At 36.6% G+C, this 14818-nt stretch overlaps 1 long non-coding RNA gene across 1 annotated transcript in view; it reads left to right on the forward strand.

Annotated features, from left to right (window-relative positions):
• Positions 1–3046: 3046 nt before the first annotated feature.
• LOC111057371 overlaps positions 3047–14818 on the forward strand; it is a 54851-nt gene continuing 43079 nt past the window's right edge. The window contains exon 1 of the long non-coding RNA XR_005572154.1: positions 3047–3080. This is a non-coding gene — a long non-coding RNA (uncharacterized LOC111057371). The remainder of the gene's footprint in view (positions 3081–14818) is intronic.

Genomic DNA, 14818 nt, shown 5'->3' on the forward strand with positions numbered 1-14818 from the left:
AAAAATACATAGCTTTCAAGTCCCAAGTCGACATTCCATACGATTTATACAATATTAATCTTCATTTTTTTTAGAAATTCAATACTTTTGGACGGCTGAATCTTTCAGAATGATCAATTTTGTAAGTGCCTGCACATCGAATACCTGTTGCTCTCTTATTGAAAATTATTAACATGCTTTCCCTGGCTCTTTCGTAATTCACCTACTGAATGCTGATGAATTTGATAAATGGATCATTGAATAAGGAATTGAAAACGTGAAAATATAATTAGATTATTTCTCTCAAAATCCTTGATATCTTGTCTACTGTATATTACATAGAATCAGTAGAACATCTTGCAGGTTCAACATCTTTAAGCCTTTAGTAGTGCACTCTTAATTCAGGAGAGAAATTATATACACATATCCACATACTTCAACCAGGTGATAGTTGGGTGTTACGGTCATATACAATATTTATCTTTATTTTTCTCGAGCAAATTTTGGTTTATATTCTATAAATATTCCAAAGAGTAGGTTATGTTCCATACACTTGAATTCAGGTCCAATTTTCAGTCTAAACATTTGTAAACAGAAAATTTCCAATTAAGATTGTTCACAAACCAAATTTAATAACAAAATAACAATCACTAATCACTTGAAACTGTAAAATAATGATTAACTTTGTAAATTATTTGAATGATATACCATGTCATGTCAAGAAATCAGATTATTTTGATCAAATCGATTAAAATTTCTAGATTAATATTTCTCGTGAATAAGCTGATTGATTGCAAAATAGTTGAACAGCTGAACATAATTATTATATCTCTTCCACACAGGCACTCACATCTTCTGTTATCGACAGACGAAGAAATTATCATCTGTTTCTCTTCCACGCAGGCACTCACATCTTCTGTTATCGACAGACGACGAAATTATCATCTGTTTTTTCAATAATTATTAAGTTATCCTTTTCATAGCCTTCAGCGAGTTTTCCCAGGGATGAGACCTAGTGCAATCGAATTTTTGTATCATAAACCTACTACGTTCCAAATCTCGTGAAAATCGTTAGAGCCGTTTTCGAGATCCGTTGGACATAAAAGAAACCAGATAACCCGATATAAAAATAACCAGATATAAAAAATAATCAGATAAATATAAATATATATATAAAGAAATTGCTCGCTTAATATAATAGGATTGGCTCAAAAAAGCATGGAAGAAAGCTCCATTATAATACATCAGCGTTCGTAATCTATACATACGTCCTGATACAAGAGGCAAAAAGCTAGATTGTTCATGCAGTGACACATAAGTAATAGAATATCGGGGGACCAAGCTTTGCTCTGGAGTGTTAAAGCATAGAAAATTTGTAATGAAAGACTGAATTTATAGTTTATATTCATTTTCTCAGTCGTACAATTATTTTCACAGTTATATGAGGAGGCAAAATAGGCTTATGCCCAGAGCTGTCCCTTTTCAAATTTATACTACAGTCCTAATCAAAATCTAGGTTAAGCTACTATCACTCATCAAAATAACAATCTATTCACACTTGAAAAAAAAACGAACACATCATCAATTACAAATAGATACACTATGAATTCGATTTAGAATGATATACTATGTTTGCTACAATATTTGTTAATATAGTATGTAATATTCTACACTAACAGCATCTAGTTACTATTTTGGACTTTCTGAAGTAAACATGTTTTCTAAAAAAAAGAGAAATGAACAAAAATAAAATTTTCTTGCTGAATTTTTCTTCTTGCGAGATCAGCTGAATGATCCCACACATGCACTCGGTCACAAACTTCCATTACGGTATCGACAGACGAAAAAATTTCCAGCTGTTTTTCCAAGGACGTATTTATCCTTTAATGTCCTTCAGCGAGTTATCCCAGGGTTGAGACCTAGTGCAATCGAATTCTCATATCATAAACCCATGTTCCAAATTTCGTGAGAATCGTTATAGCCGTTTCATACAGATATATAAAAACATAAAAACATCTAAACATCTAAACAGAAATTGCTCGTTTAATAGTATAGGATAGACTGACAAACAATAATTGAGAATAGATTGAACATAATAATCATTAACTTGCACATGAGTCATATATGATTAATTGCTGATTATACATCACAAAGTATTGGATAAGATATTCTAAATGGTACGGAAAATCCAATGAAATAGAACGAATTTATTATAAAAATAAACATGAATTTTCAAGTTGTTTGAATTAATATGAACTGAGCACAATAAATAGTCAATTTTAATCAAATCATCCATCATAGGATAATTCAAATGATTTGATAATCCATGAATATAATATAATCTGAAAGTAGCATCAAGCAGTTGCAATGTCACATCGACATTGAAGTGTACATCTTGCATCCAATTATAATGAAAAATCCATTTCTCACGTTAGCCAGCCCTTTGTACAAAACACTATTTCTGTTCGAAGCTACTCATAGTAATACTTTCCATATTATTATAATTCATGCCTATTGTCAGTCATCTACAGGTAATATACCGAAATATGTATATTATTACTAAGCTGTGCATAGCTGGTTGATATTCATATTCAACTGAGGTATAGGTGAACTGCAATTTCACCCTCAATCAAGAGGGATCTTCTTACTCGAAACGAGAATCCTATTTTTTAATCGAAGTGGTTTTTTAGGGTGGAGGGTGAGCAGTGGGGCAGTGAGAAAACGTCGGAGCTCGATCAACGGTCACCTGAGAAATAAAAAAGGCGCTTTGTGATGTGTCTCAGTGTGAAGATGCGATAGAAAAGAAATAGTTGCAAGGGAGCAAATCGCCTGCAGACATTGGCTAGGGGAGACCAGTGACCAGTGGCCAGTTCCACTGTCAGAGCTGCTTAAGAATATCACCAATGCCCCCTTTCTACCAACGCTGACAGCTATATGTGAATGTCGCTGGGGAGTCGACTGACCAGTGTCCAGTTTACCGGGGGCAAGTCCTTGCAGCCCTCTATTGTCTCGGGGTCTGGTCCATGTTTCCTCTTGGCTGGTGGTTGCACTTCTCAGCAGTGGCCCTCTAGCACTGCACCAGGTCACATCGACGTGCAAAGGTGAGTCAACATACTTTCTTTACTATATTTCTTAGGTTTCATCAAGAATTTCCTAACGTTCAATGTGAGATTGAACTATACATTGCAGAGGGATCGTTATGAGTTGGAAATGTTCCGATATTAACACTAAAACACATCAATTATTATTCTTCCTTTGATTAATCTGTAAACTTTGATCACAGATTTTCTCTTATTAATGTGAATTTGAATTGTAAATTAAACTTGATTCGAACTGAATTATTGTAACCAACTTCTCAAAAACATTTCATTCTATAGCAACAAATCTTAACTCTCTTTGATAATTCTAAATTAAAAAAGAATTCATATTATGATTTGAAGAATACATTATGTAACTGCAAAGAATAAGTCAAGAATTTCTATTTAGAAGGTATTATTTTTCTATTGTTACTATTAGAACTACTAAAGAACCAGTAGAATTATTCATATTAAAAAGTATCCTCCTATTTCTATTTAGAAATTAGTTGATTACGAACTCTCCAGCCTTGATTTGATCTTGATGGTAAACTGGTAATGCATGTTATGATTAGATTGAATATAAAGATCGATTTGTTATAACAATTTCAATAATCTGAATCTGTAACGGTAGTCTATAATAATACAATCTTACGATACCTGTCTCACAATTTTGTAATCCCCTCCATGATTATTCATTGGTCTATTATTGTAAGATCAATATAGTTTCTATGCGAATGGATATGTTCAGCACGCAATCATTGAATTCATAAACAAACATAGATTGCAGGAAATTTATGAGAAAATCATATTGAACCATTTGACATTGAACGACTGAACTATTGGAAACATTGCATATTCTCATGGATGGAATATGATTAATATTTGAGGAAATTCTTTGAAATGTATAGTCTATGTCTATATCATTCAATGACAAATGATTACTATAGTGAGATCCACGTTACAACGGCAGTGTTTAATTAGCAATGGTATTGCTATCCTTGTCTATCATTCAACGAAGCGGATAGTGCTATCTTTTTCTCGCTATGCTCTGTTGCCAGATCGTCATTCAATAATGTAGAGTTATTAATTAATTATAAAATATTCCATCTTAATTATGAAAATTCATTATGAAATCATTGAAAATATTAATTATTCCTTGGTAAAATATAATTGACTATTCTAAACTGGAATAAACAGTTAATATAACCTCAATAAACCTGTATCAGCTGCCGAATATAAAAGGCATTGACAAGACAGAGGATCGGCAACGTTGTTCTCCTACCTTCCTCCACTGCCATTATAACGTGGACCTCACTATAGCACCCTTCTTTCAAGCACTATCGAAATACTTGAATGCTTATAATCATATCATATTTATTAATAATTATCAAATTTGAAATTCGAGGACAGGCATTTGAATAAAAATTCTTTTAAAATATGCCTTTATAAATTCGAAAGGAGTGTGGTTCGAATCTATTTTCGAAGTCATTGAATACCGAGCACTCTGATTCAAAATACGATCACCAAACCCTTGATACGTTTTCGAAATCGTAGTTCAAGAATGGGCCTGAATCGAAAAGCGGTTGAGTCATAACTGGTATATTACAGTATCAAGTGTGGGAACTAGTTTACTCGAGTTTGGGGCAACCGGTCACCAGAACCGGACACGGAACAGGTCGCGACCACCCCGTCTCCGCGTTTGACCATTTTCAACCCTTTTAGCTCTTATTTATCGTGAGTGACCCAAAGGAGCTCGAGCTCACCACTCGTCATGCCATTTATGTGAGTAGAACCGTTATAGACTACATTATTCGAATTCTAATCCTTGTGTGATATATTATCAAATGTCATTCATTATTGTGCCAAATATCACAAGTGAAATCATCCTGTAAGTTGTCTCAGGCAGTGTAGATTCGAAAATGACACCTATTAAATATATCATAGTTTCTCTTTTGTTTCTTGATTTCGTGTTCGATATTGGCTTGGCTTGTCTATTATTGGATTTCTGGATAAGAGTTCTTAGCAGCTCTTCTAGTCTCTTCCTCTTTTTTTCTTATGCTCTTGGATTATTTGATGATTCATTCAGTAATGTATCTGGACCTTTTCAATTGGCCTCAATCATTGAAAAGTATTCTTACTAAGTATATTCTTAATAAAGTATATTACTTACAAAACCTTGAAGATTAGGTCATTCACTTCTTCTTCACAATGTTGTTCTTGAATCGATCTATTACTAATATAATAAACAGCAACCAATGTAGTTCTCAACTTCACCTTCTCTTGATGTAGTTCCTCTCCAATCTCCATGAAAGAGGCTATGGAAATAATACAATTTCTGGCAATTATAATATTAAGAACTATGAAATATTTCATGAGATTTTTCCTAACATTCTCCGGTTTTTTATTACTTGATTCTTCGTTCCTCCAATCATTATACTATATCAAGTATCTATTGAGTTGGTGATTGAATTCCTGACAGAAAGTGCAATCCGGGTTCCCAGAATTGTCCAGCGTTATTGAATTATCTGGTTGAGTTTTGTCTGCACTTCCTTCCGTTTCTTAGTTTTTTCCCAAAATCGCTCGTTTTTCCCCAAATCATGGTAGACTACGACCAATGGAATGAGAGACTGTGAAGTTAGTGATCAAATTCCTGGCTGCCTGTGTGGCATCTGGGTGCGCACCTGTCTTGAGTAAGATTCACTTTATACTGTCAGCATCAATTTAATGTGGAGCTCTAATGCTATTCATTGAGAATGCTGACTGTTCAAAGTGAACCTTACTGTACTCTACTTTGATTCGCTATGGACCTGGCTGAGCAAAAGACGTGTTTGAAATGTGCAAGTCGAGATGAATGCGCGTCGGCTGTCGGATGGTTTTCTTTCGTTGACGGGCGAAGTGGGGCTGACAGGGGGATTCAGGGAGTGTGCTCCTACGTGGAAGATTTAATTAAACTTACAGACCGCAGATGGAATGATATATAGACGCTTGAAGCTCGGGGTTAAAGCTAAGGTGAGAGGAGACGAGTCGACTACGGTGGGTAAAATTCCAATTCCATTTTCTCTTCATCAGACCCTGAGGGAAACTTGGCCTAGAAGTTCGGACATCAATATTCATAGGAACGCAGTGGTGGGTGACGGGTGGGAGCGGTGCTGTAGCGGGGTGAGAAGGGGAAAAGACGGAGGAGCTGCGCCTGAGAAGAGAAAGGAAGGGGAGTTCTTTTCTTGCGAGGAGGGAGGAGAGAAGTGCCAGCGCGCCTTCCAGAAAATCATTATTCTTAACTCCTCCGCCGTTGGTGGGGGTTAAAAACCAATATGGCTGCTTTTATAAAGTCTACTTCATGTTATCTTTCCACCCTCCGGGCGCTCTTGTGTTCCTTTCAAAGGAGTTTTGTGGAGGCCGCGAGGAGCAGTGCAACAGAGCTGCTTTCGAGAGGGTTGCTAAGGGAGAGGAGCAAGGAGAGAGCAGTGAAAGAACGCTGTGCAGAGGGCGGAAGAATCCTGAGAAGAGCCTGCAAAATATAAAGAGAAAAGACGCAGCCTCCTCTCTGCTCCTGCTGCTGATCCTCCCCCGGATTGCTTGGCGCATGCGTCTTCCCAACAACACTCCACCAACGAAAGATTTTCGCTTCACTTCTTCATCTATTTCTTCGTCTTCTTCATTTATTTCTTACTCTTCTTCATTATCGCCACTCTTCTTCGCCTTCTTCGATCCCTTCCACATCAATACCAATGAAGTCTTGTACATATAGAGTTTCATCAGGTTTTGAGGAAAAGTATCAAGTTACCCTTGAGGTTCAACTGTCTAGAAATTACATCATACAAATTCACATCAGTAATCGGAGAAAAGTTGTTCCGATGGATGAATGCAGACTGTATATGATTCATCTTATGGATCCATAGATATATGCAATTTGCTAGAGTTCATTTACCATCAAATCGTTCTGAAGTCTCAGTCTCAATAGTCTCGATTTACTAGTTTCATTCCCCACACATGATCTTATTATCAGTCTTCTTTCCAACTAATAGATAGAACATTGATATACCAGTAAGTCAGTATAGGAAGATATCCACAGTCTAGTCTGAGAATTCAGTTGTTTTATGTAAGATCAAATTTTGTATACTCTCCAATTTAAATAGAAAACTTTGCTGTGAGTCGTTCTCATTCATCAAAATGAAGGCATATTGTTGATAGATTAGAATAAATTAAGATGTTAAAGGCATTTAGTAACCATAGGTCATAGAAATGACAACAAATTTGTTCATCACCACAATTTGAGATATGAAATTCGGATATTTACTTCATTCAGAAACATGAAAAATATGCTCGAATACAGAATTTCCAATACATATTTCTTAATACTGTAATCCAATAATGCTCTACACTTCAAAATTTGAAACGAATGATTTAAAAATATATGTTACTTGATAGCAATGTACTATATGCAACCAAATCACCCTGGTAGCTTGCTTAGACTGGCAACTGCAAGAGCTTGAACTATTAGCTTTGTTGAGCAAAATCATGTTTATCCTCGCTGAAAATGGTGCTGGTCAGGCCACGGAATCTGATATAACAATAGCAAAATAGACAAGATGGGAGAATGATAATAGATTTTGAAAATATTTTCAACAACCACAGTTTAATATGAAACCTTGAATTTGAATAGAACTTTATTTCCGATGAAATTCATTTACTCAATAGGAACTGAGAATGTTCCTTATTCATTGAAGCAATGAGCAATTCCATCACCACTACCTTTGCCAGTGAACTACACAAACAACTGCTGTACCTCGAATACTCGACTCCGAATTCATTCCGTGAGGAATTCATCGCAGCACAAAATTAAGACCGCTGCTGCTTACCAACTACACAAAAACATTCGAGCGAATTCCTAGCAGCACGTGGAGGTGACTTGGAATGTAAGGAATCGAATAATATACCGGCAAGACTTCTCTATTACCTTCAAGGCTTTCTCTTGGACGGGCGTATTTATTCATAATTAGAAATTCACTTCGGGTTCTTAATTAAATTGAATATCAAGTAAAATAGTTGAAGAGAGAGGGTGTTTTCTCCGAGAAACTCAGAACAATAGTGCCTCACGAACAATACGCTGGATGTGTTTATTGAATCTTCCAACTTTAATGTCAATACCGTTCCGATTCTCTATCTCTTTCTTGCACGTTTCCGTTACCAGTCTCCTTTCCTTTCTTCTTTCCGTCACTGCGTCGGTAGCAGTCTGAAGAAACTCCTTCGTTTGTTCTGCCCTATTTCTCCGCAACCTCCTCTTCTAAGACGATGTTCTTTGTCGAGTTCCCTCCCCCCACACTACAAAACTCCCAAATTCACTTTCCTCATCTTTGTTACTTCCATTTCTCTCTCGTGCACGTTTTCTTTGCTCCACGTTTCCTTAATTCTCTTTCCACCTCATACCAGTTTCCTCACATTCGTCGTCGCTGTCGTCACCATCAAACATCTAAAAAATGTTGTCAAGCTTTCTCTCACTCACTCACTCACACTCTCTCTTTTGGAGCGTCTGTCTCACTCACTCGGCGCCAATTTCAGCAACTTACACACAAAGTTTTCAACGATGACTTTGCCTGTTCTTCTACAAGTTAAACTTGCACTCATGAATAGAGCAGCCATCAAGGCTATTGTTCAGGTAGAATATTATAATATCCTATGCCAGCACTTCGTTTTTGCTTCTCCGTATTATTGCTTTTCAGCAGAGAGGGAAACGCAGGAAACTTCGCCGAAAGTATAGGCAAGATATTATTCAAACTTTGTTCCAGCCAGTATTAATTCAAGCTCTTTGATATTTGATAGCAGAACAGAATAGAAACTTTGCTCTCACAAGAGAATTTTGTTGCGAACGTCGGCTTCTTATTATAAAACCTTTGAACTCGATTACTCAGGAACCAAGAATTGTCCACATTTCCCATTTCCGATCTTCTTCACTGGAAATTTATCATTATAACATTCCTAGATATTTTGAGAATTTCCTTTCAAAAATCCCATTGTGGAACGTTTAGATTAAAATATCATAAAGTCCATAATCAATAGCATTTCTTTCAATTTCACCAAATAATTTTCAATAATTTTTCAGATTTGCTCTTAACCTATTATCCAATTCTCATGTTTCCATTCAGAGCTAGCTGGGATAAAATAATGTCAATAACAGCTATACTATCCTCACCAAGTATGAGCTAGCGATTGACATCATAATGACATCATAATAATCTGAGACATGTTTAAACATAGACTCAAATTGAATTTTATAATATGTTCATTAATGGATGTGTGAAAATCTTGGATCAATAACGAAAATTGATAATACAAATAATAGATAAAATCATTCGATAACTCAGAGAAACAAACTTAATCGGAATTTAACGATTGATTTTAGATTCCTGTCAGATCAACCATTTTCAACCAGGCACTCATGGTTCACAGTATACAGTTGTTTCAGTCACAATATTGGATTTCCTTATAATGCATGATGATGATGATGATAATAATAATAATAATCTATGTTGATGAAATAATACTCATAATTTATAATAGTCCAAAAATAATTTATAATGAGGATAATGAATGAGCATATGAATTCCTTAAGCCTATGAACAATTCCTCTTGTGAAGGTATTGTATGGTAGGTATTCTCGAACATGTTCTATGCAATAGAAGATTTTTAAATTTCAAATTGAATTAAACCATTATTGCATCGATTATCAACCATTATCGGATTTCTAACTCTGCTTACTGAATCTCCATATTAACAACAATGCATTTTGTATTCATAGAGCGCTCTTCAGTGGCCGCGGTCGACGAAATGTTGAATTCGTTGAATGTTGAAACTTTGGCTGGTCACAACTAACACACACACACACACACACACACACACACACGAGTTTCAATGCACGAGTTTTCCGTTGACTGAACGAATCGATTCGAGTAAAACTTTTAGAACTGCAAAGTTGAGACGAAACATACAAATGAAACACTCGACCAAGGAAAGTTAAACTTCAACCCTGATATTATTCCCGATGACGTTTGTTAATCATTTAAGCCTGCTGACATTTATTATTCTCTTGAGTTGTGCTTTAGAAGCTGGGGAAGGATTAAGAGCACATAGAGGAGAGTTTGAGCCTGAAAAACAGGTCAGGTTGAGGAGGGTATAAATTAAACATTTCAGCATGAAATTTCGGGTAGCCCGGTGGAGCTATGGGTTGTGAGTGAGGGTGCGGGGAGGGCGGAACGTGAACTTTTTAGTAGAATTTCGACGAAGTTGTAATGAAACAAAGTGAGGAGCGGGATGGTTCTCTTGCGCGTGCGAGAGCAACAGAGATCAGGAAGAGTAGAACATATTATAACTGTGACGTCTCTCAAATCTAGACTCTTCTCTACTAATGCTTCTACAACGTTCGACTTGAAACTCTAACATCCTTCTCTTAATGAATTGAAGCCCATCGTAGGAAAAAAAATCCTTCTATACCTGAAATTCTTAGTCACTCTTGACATGTTTGGAATAAACTGTGATATTATTATATTTTTTAGTTTGGGATACTCTTAGAAATAGAAATTGAAAATAAATACGAAATTGAAATCCAAGGACCTTTTTTAAAATTGATCATTTACGACATGTTTCGGCCATAATGCCATTATCAAGTAATGGAATGAAATAAAAAATGACATGTCGACATGTTTCATGGCTGGAACATGAAGTAAATAAACAATTTCAAAAAGGTTACTTTGATTTTTATTTTCTATTTCTACTGTAATTTTATTGTTTATGATTTTTGACAACGCCTAGTCCCATGAAACGATTCAGATACAATTAATAAATCAATTAATCGGGAATTGGTAGTCGGAATGAGGTATATAAATGAGGAAATGTGTTTCATGACTTCGAAAATCTTTTTTGGAGATTTATAACTCAAGAATGCTGATTCAATACTACGAGATTTCTTGAGAGATCAGTTGTTCAGGAAACGGTAGGCTTATTGAAATTATTAGATAATGATGCCATTTTACGATGGGTTCTCTGATCATATTCTGTCAGGCTGGAGTGATTTAATCATGGGTTTCATTCCGTTTTCAAATCGCGGCATAAAATGGCATTCATTTCAAATGCGATTCGTGGAGCTTCATTCAAGATTCCACATTCAAATATTATTGAAATCGAATTTCAAACTCTTATTTACAGGAACATTTAGTAATTGAATTGAAGCTGAGAAGTGATCTTGTTGATGCATCCAAGTAAACTTGCAAAGATAGTTATGCATGAATATATATGTGCTCTGATAATAACTATTATCATTTTGTAATCCTGAGTATAATCAGGATGAGAGTAAAGTAAGTTGGGCAAAACTAAGTACAACGGCGATGAAACTTGTTTGATGTAGCTCTAATCCAATCCGACGCTCGGATGTTCTATCACTCCATAGTAGTCAGTTTTTAAACTTGAAGCCGTGTGCACTCAAAACTTGCCGACAAATTAAACAAGTTGGCGGAATAAACGTAGCCCCGATTCGTCTCGGAGATGCGAGAGCTAAAGTTTATATTGTTTTAAAACGGCACGGCAGCTCAGCCATATGTTAATTCTTAGTGGAGTTGTTGAGTGAGGCTGGCTCAGTCTGTCAGCAGGCGTTTTATATTCGACTGCGCAGAGAGGAAAGTTTATTTCCAGTGTGGAGTAGTGGATGAGTTGTGATGAGGAGCAGGAGGAGAAGTACTTCTCCCATAACAAGGTTGCCGTCGGATCCCTGAGGAGTTGGAAACACATTAAACTTCAGACGGAATGATAACACCGGAGTCGAGGCTTCAGCTTTTCTCTCTCGCACTCCGTATTTTCCTAGAGATGAAAACCGAAAGAAAACTCATTTCCTCCGTACGGAGGATCGTCTGAGAAGCGTCGTCCCTCCAATTTCCTCAGCGCTTTTCTTGTTTTCCTTGTGACGCGTGTCACCCCTCTCACTCACCCCCCACCGCTACTCATTGCTCACGTCAGCACAGCCTTGCTCGAGCGAAATTTCCATTTTCCTTTATCGCCGTCTTTTGTTTTGTCTGGCCTGCTTTTGGCGGAACAATAATCTACTCTGGAGTCTAGTGGGAAGGGAAGAAGAGGGGCACTCTCTTCCACGACGACTACAGATAAAGGAGCCGCGCTGCAAAGGAGGACCGAGGTGTGTGCTGGGCGGTGGAGGGGGAAACCTTTTGAAAATTGCATTTGCCGAGCACAAAGCGACGCGCACTTTTCTCTGGCTGTTGTCGCCGGATCGTGCCTTAATGAAGTCGATTCAAAACGGAGGAAAGACGCACGGAATAAGAAATAAGGAGGTGGAAGCCTCGCCTAGCCTTGTCTTGCCTTGTTCACCGCTCACAGCAACCCTGCGATTTGGGCAACTCTCCTCCTCCTCCCAACCAACCCTTATCCCCCTTTTATCCTTCCGTGGCACACCTCTTGCATACTTCATGAGAAGACATCTCCAACCCACGGCAACACCCAATCCTCGTAACTATTGAGGCCTAGGTGCTTCCACTACTTAAACTATTACTAGCGGTAATAGAGAAATGGCGCGTTGTTTACGACTCACGTCCGTCTTTTCTCTTGGCTTTCCATACAATTCACCTGGTTTAATTATAAGACTATATACCAGATCCGAATAGGAATTATCGCGCCTTGGAAAGAGGAACTCAGAGAGACACGTTTTCCATCGATTACCAGCTACTTTGAGTAAATGAATGATTTCAACGATTGATCATTATTGATCAAAAAACACATGACGTGATTACGAAAAAATAACGTTTCTTTTAAAGCAAGGTGCATGCTTAGTCCTTTCCTCAGGTGATTCCATTCTCTTATTAGTCTTCGATCAATCTAGGGCAGGAATTAATTTGCGAATTTAGCTTTGTTCATCATAAGAAAGTGTTAGGTAGCCTACCTATATTTGAACTGTCGTATGAATTAGAATTGGAACCGTATTGGTTTTAAGCCTGTGGTACTTTTCTGGAAGTTGTGTTTTGCTGAATGATTTTATAAATGAGTAAATGAATGAAGTTCATTTAAATATGGATATTGGCAATGATGGAGTTTCCATTTTCAGGAAGAGAATGTGACAGGTTAGTTCAATTGAAAGTTGCTCCATTTTTATTAATCATCCACCAGTTTGGTAATAACTCGAGAAAACAATGGAGTAGTTAGTTTACTAATTGAAACTTGATGTCGCATATTTGAAAAATAATGAAAATGGGATTTAAAAAAAGATTGACTATAGCAGTCAATTGATCAAAATTTGATCAATCAATCGATTTTTGTACTCTCTGATAATCAAATTTTTCACTGAAATTCTCAACCCAGGAACTCTTATAATCTCTCCTTTACGCTTCTGAAGCTCTATCATCAATAGATTACTCAGCTATCGATTGAAAACGATAACTATAGACTTTCTAGTGAAACAGAATGTGATGTGGTAATGAAACAAAATATGACTTAAAATCACATCATATCACGACAGTACTCTGCTATCCAGTCAGTAGAGAAATTGTTCCGTCACTCGATATCATTAACATCGACATTATTTTCGAAAGCGAAATACAACTGAAAAATTAGTGGACCAGTGTACATTGACGTATAGCCGCTACATGACGTCACATATGCATTCAGCTGTGAAAGCGATAGCGCGCACATTATGTGCGAGTGTGCATGTGCGTACGTGTCAAATGTGTTCCCTTGTCCATCCCTGGGCCCAGCGCACAAAACTATATTACTAAGAATCGGACAGTGACTATAGTGAGATTCAATCCGAACCGTCAGCATTCTGTATGAATGACATCAATACTTCCTATAGAACCAATGCAGATTTTAGTAAGCCCCACTATAGTTGAAATGTAAATTGTCATTTTAGTCGATTGCAAATGGCACAACATAAATTAATGAGTTAATGCTCCTGTGCAGCCCTTTTTCACTCTCAAGTGCATTACTGCCAGCCCGTGATGTCCATCACAGAACAATTGACAGTTGAATATCCTTTCTACCTGACATTTTAAATTGGCACTTCACAGACCCTCTTATGAGAGACATTTACATTTTGCAGAAGCGACCCATGCTTTGATCGATATGGATGTAATGTTTCACTGCGATGAGGCGCGAATTTGGATTTGGATTTTGTTGATAAATAATGTCAATCAATCTTGCGGTGGTTGAGTGAGTTGATCCTGCAGGATGAGAAATTATATTTTGTCAGATCTGATTATCAAACTTGAAAAATATGGTAGGTTTATTGAACGTTTAAACTTCTATGTTTCAAGCCTGTGGCTGAGGCGAGAAAAAGTAATATTTTTTACTTGAATACTCTTGTTCAAAAAACAGTTTGAACTGAAAAATAAATCAGCATGCATATTCGAAATGAATCATTGATGATCATCAATTCACACAATTGAACAACTCAGAAGAGTTATGAGTCAATAAAAAATATCAATAGTATTTGATAGTAAAAAGAAGTTTTTGATGAAAATCTCTCCACATTCCTTTACTTACACCCTTGAATAACTTAATTGATTCTTTGAAACTTTGTACAAAGAAAAGTACAAATGAGCCTCATAAACGCTTCCAATTTCGGTAAAAATGTCAAGAAATGTGAGCCATGTTAACTGATCGTATTTGAATATTCCATATCAGGAAAGGAAATGAATTATTTGTGATTGGAAAAACACTGCAGATAAAATATTTTGCTCATTATGGTATATGATTCTTCATGTCTCATGGAA

This window comes from Nilaparvata lugens, chromosome 1 (genome assembly GCF_014356525.2).
Source record: "Nilaparvata lugens isolate BPH chromosome 1, ASM1435652v1, whole genome shotgun sequence".
NCBI classification, from domain to species: domain Eukaryota; kingdom Metazoa; phylum Arthropoda; class Insecta; order Hemiptera; family Delphacidae; genus Nilaparvata; species Nilaparvata lugens.